Here is a 4,580-nt window from a genome sequence, read left to right on the forward strand (position 1 = left end):
TCATTAAGGCCTTTAGTACTAAACTAAAGTACTAATGTGGTAAATTTTAGACCTAGTTACAAAATAGTAAAAAAAAATTTTTTTCTCCCATCCACAGAGGGATAGAGGGATACCTTCCTCTATCCCATGCCTATTTTCCATTATATAGCTATATGTGTAGTAACAAGGAGGAAAAAACAGGACATTTTATAGAGAAAAGCCCTGGGTAGAATTTTATTCAGAGGGAAAGGGAGGAGTATGGTTTTCAAAGGCAAAGTCAATACTGTATTGTTTCTTTGACTTGCTTTCAGAAATAGTATTAGGAGAATGAGAGGGAAGGAGAGAAAATGGCATCCACGGGTTACAGTACCTACAGCCAAGCTGCAGCCCAGCAGGGCTACAGTGCATACAACGCCCAACCAACTCAAGGATATGCACAGACCACCCAGGCATATGGGCAGCAGAGTTATGGAACCTATGGACAGCCCACTGATGTCAGCTATACCCAGGCTCAGACCACTGCGACCTATGGGCAGACCGCCTATGCAACTTCTTATGGACAGCCTCCCGCTGGTTATACTACTCCAACTGCTTCCCAGGCATACAGTGTCAGCCTGTCCAGGGGTACGGCACTGGTGCTTATGATACCACCACTGCTACGGTCACTACCACCCAGGCCTCCTATGCAGCTCAGTCTGCATATGGCACTCAGCCTGCTTACCCAGCCTATGGGCAGCAGCCAGCAGCCACCACATCTGCAAGACCACAGGATGGTAACAAACCCGCTGAGACTAGTCAACCTCAATCTAGCACAGGGGGTTACAACCAGCCCAGCCTAGGACAGAGTAACTACAGTTATCCCCAGGTACCTGAGAGCTACCCCATGCAGTCACAGCACCACCATCTTATCCTCCTACCAGCTACTCCTCTACACAGCCAACTAGTTATGATCAGAGCAGTTACTCTCAGCAGAACACCTATGGGCAGCCGAGCAGCTATGGACAGCAGAGTAGCTATGGTCAACAAAGCAGCTATGGGCAGCAGCCGCCCACTAGTTATCCCCCCCAAACTGGATCCTACAGCCAGGCTCCAAGTCAATATAGCCAACAGAGCAGCAGCTACGGGCAGCAGAGTTCAATCTGACAGGACCACCCCAGTAGCATGGGTGTTTATGGGCAGGAGTCTGGAGGATTTTCCGGACTAGGAGAGAACCAGAGCATGAGTGGCCCTGATAACCGGGGCAGGGGAAGAGGGGGATTTGATCGAGGAGGCATGAGCAGAGGTGGGCGGGGAGGAGGACGCGGTGGAAGGGGCAGCGCTGGAGAGCGAGGTGGCTTCAATAAGCCTGGTGGACCCATGGATGAAGGACCAGATCTTGATCTAGGCCCACCTGTAGATCCATATGAAGACTCTGACAACAGTGCAATTTATGTGCAAGGCTTAAATGACAATGTGACTCTAGATGATCTGGCTGACTTCTTTAAGCAGTGTGGAGTTGTTAAGATGAACAAGAGAACCGGACAACCCATGATCCATATCTACTTGAACAAGGAAACAGGAAAGCACAAAGGTGATGCTACAGTATCCTATGAAGACCCACCATCTGCCAAGGCTGCTGTGGAGTGGTTTGATGGGAAAGATTTTCAAGGAAGCAAACTTAAGTTTTCTCTTAAGAAACCTCCAATGAACAGCATGCAGGGTGGTATACCTCCCCGTGAGGCCAGAGGGATGCCACCGCCACTCCGTGGAGGTCCAGGGGGCCCAGGAGGTCCTGGGGGCCCCATGGGTCGCATGGGAGGCGGTGGAGGAGACAGAGGTGGCTTTCCCCCAAGAGGACCCCGGGGTTCCCGAGGGAACCCATCTGGAGGAGGAAACGTCCAGCACTGAGCTGGGGACTGGCAGTGCCCCAATCCGGGGTGTGGAAACCAGAACTTCGTCTGGAGAACAGAATGCAGCCAGTGTAAGGCCCCGAAGCCTGAAGGCTTCCTTCCACCACCCTTCCCGCTCCGGGCGGCCCTGGTGGCATGCGGGGAGGAAGAGGTGGCCTCAGGGACCGCGGTGGTCCCGGTGGGATGTTCAGAGGTGGCCGCGGTGGAGACAGAGGGGGCTTCCGTGGTGGCCGGGGCATGGACCGAGGGGGCTTTGGCGGAAGAAGACGAGGTGGTCCTGGTGGGCCCCCTGGACCTTTGATGGAACAGATGGGAGGAAGAAGAGGCGGGCGTGGAGGGCCTGGAAAAATGGATAAAGGCGAGCACCGTCAGGAGCGCAGAGACCCCGGGGAGACCCCGCAGAGCTGCATTGACTACCAGATTTATTTTTAAACCAGAAAATGTTTTGAATTTATAATTCCATATTTATAATGTTGGCCACATTATGATTATTCCTTGTCTGTACTTTAGTATTTTTCACCATTTGTGAAGAAACATTAAAACAAGTTAAATGGTAAAAAAAAAAAAAAAAAAAGAGAGAGAGAGAGAGAGAAAAAAGAAATAGTATTAGTACATATTCAATAACACTGAAAGAAAGCATGATGTTTTAATGATCCTAAAGAAGCCAGGGCATGCTTTTAAAAAGAAATATGAAAATGAAATAAAACGAACTGAGAAAGACTCACAAAGAAATGACTAAAGAAAGAATTGGAGAAGGAAGGGTTAGGATGCCTTGGGACAGAGCAATTTAGAATAATGCATACATGTACTCAGGTGGAGAGCGAAGTCTCTGGCTAAATATTAGGCCTTCAGATACTGGTTACAATACTGCCATCGCAGGGAGTCCTTCTTTGACTAGAGCTCTAGGACAGACCCCCCTCTCCTCTCCTCTCCTGGCAACCTTCATTTTCTTTCATAGGGTTCCCATAGTTTGAAATTATGTATCTACTTGTCTGATTATAACTGCAGAGTCCATCTTTCCCATTTGATTGGTTGCTCCTTGAAAATAGGAACCATGTTTTGTGGATCTAGCATGCTGCCAATAAATACACTGAGCATTAATTCAATGCATAGCTGTTAATGATTAAATGGGGGCTGGATCACCAGAATTCTGGCCTTAGTCCACTGCTTGGGATAGAGAGAAATCATTTGGATTATCGGTGGTGTTTGCATCATTGCCAATGTTCATTTGCCCCTTAATCATCTCAATCAGTGGTCCTGATGTAGAGCAAATTTAACCCTGTCCCCATGGAACATTTTGAAATATCTGTGGACACGTTTTGCTGTCACAAACGGAGGCACTGAAAGTTGCCCAACATATGACATTGTGTTCATCTGTGTGTGTACATGTGTGCACACACACCTGCACACATACACACACTGCAGTTTACACTGAATATACATGACCTTCTAAAATGCAGAATGTGAAAAGTAATAGTAGTCACGACTAGGAGTTATACCACATATTAATTAAATACAGGTTAAAGAACTACCCAACTGTTTACCACTATATCAGTCTTGTGGTGCTATTATGTGGGCACAGCCTTTTTGTAAGGGCAAGCTTTAATTATACTTTAATATGAAGCATTTATCACTACTTATAAAGTATAAGGTTAGTATATAAACTCTACAAATAATAGTTTTTTAGTTACAAAATTTATAGTAGTAATTTCAGTAGTTGTCATAGATGAAATGGTAGTATAATATCTTAACGATGCCAAGACACCTGGGTGATTCAGTGGTTAAGCGTCTGCCTTGGGCTCAGGGTGTGATCCTGGAATCCCGGGACTGAGTCCCACATCAGGTTCCCTGCATGGAGCCTGCTTCTCCCTCTGCTATGTCTCTGCCTCTCTCTCTCTGTCTCTCTCTCTGTCTCTCATGAATAAATAAATAAAATCTTTAAAAAAAATATATATATATATATATATAAAACAATGCCTAAGGGAGCCACTGGCATGGACAATTAATTGGAGAAAGTAGTAGTTGTACCACTGCTAGTAGTAATACTAATAACTCATATTCACTGAATGTTTATTGTGTATGCCACAGTTTGAGTTCTAGAAAGCAACTCTGAGATGGAGGTTAACAGTCCAAATATCAGTTGGAATCAGTATTTATGGAAGGGCAGAAGGCAGTTTGGGGTGGAGAAAAAAGTTGAATGCTTCAGCCAACTTAGGAGCCTCCCTAGTACTGGGGTGGCCTTTGGGACTTGGTCCTAAATTGCCAGAGGGATTGGGCCTATAGATTCCATGTTGATCTATCACTGATGCAGACTGTCCTAAGGGAGGCATGACCTTGGATGAGCAGTCTGCTTCAACTGAGGTAATCTCCTAAAGTCTGGAAGCCCTGCCAGCTGTTTTCAGCCAGCAATTCAGGGAATGAATTCATTCTTTTATCTTGAAAATGCTCCTCAGGGAATCCACCACATTGCACAAGGAACTGGCTTGACACATAATGTGCATTTTCTTAAGTTTTCACAGTACACCAAGAGGTTGGTGTTATTATCCCAACTATACAGATGACATAATTAGAGCCTAGAGAGTTCATAACTTTCTCAGGAAAAAAAAGCAAAAAGCACGATTCACTTTTATAAATAAATAAATAATGTTTGTTTCTTTCTTTATTTATTTATTATTTATCTTTGTATATATGTAAGTCTGGAAAGAATTGAGT

The 4,580-nt window shown here is 45.5% G+C and overlaps 1 pseudogene; it reads left to right on the forward strand.

Annotated features, from left to right (window-relative positions):
• Positions 1–326: 326 nt before the first annotated feature.
• On the forward strand, positions 327–2,338 carry LOC112651665 (RNA-binding protein EWS-like; annotated as a pseudogene).
• Positions 2,339–4,580: the final 2,242 nt, after the last annotated feature.

Source organism: Canis lupus, chromosome 4 (genome assembly GCF_003254725.2).
Source record: "Canis lupus dingo isolate Sandy chromosome 4, ASM325472v2, whole genome shotgun sequence".
NCBI classification, from domain to species: Eukaryota; Metazoa; Chordata; class Mammalia; order Carnivora; family Canidae; genus Canis; species Canis lupus.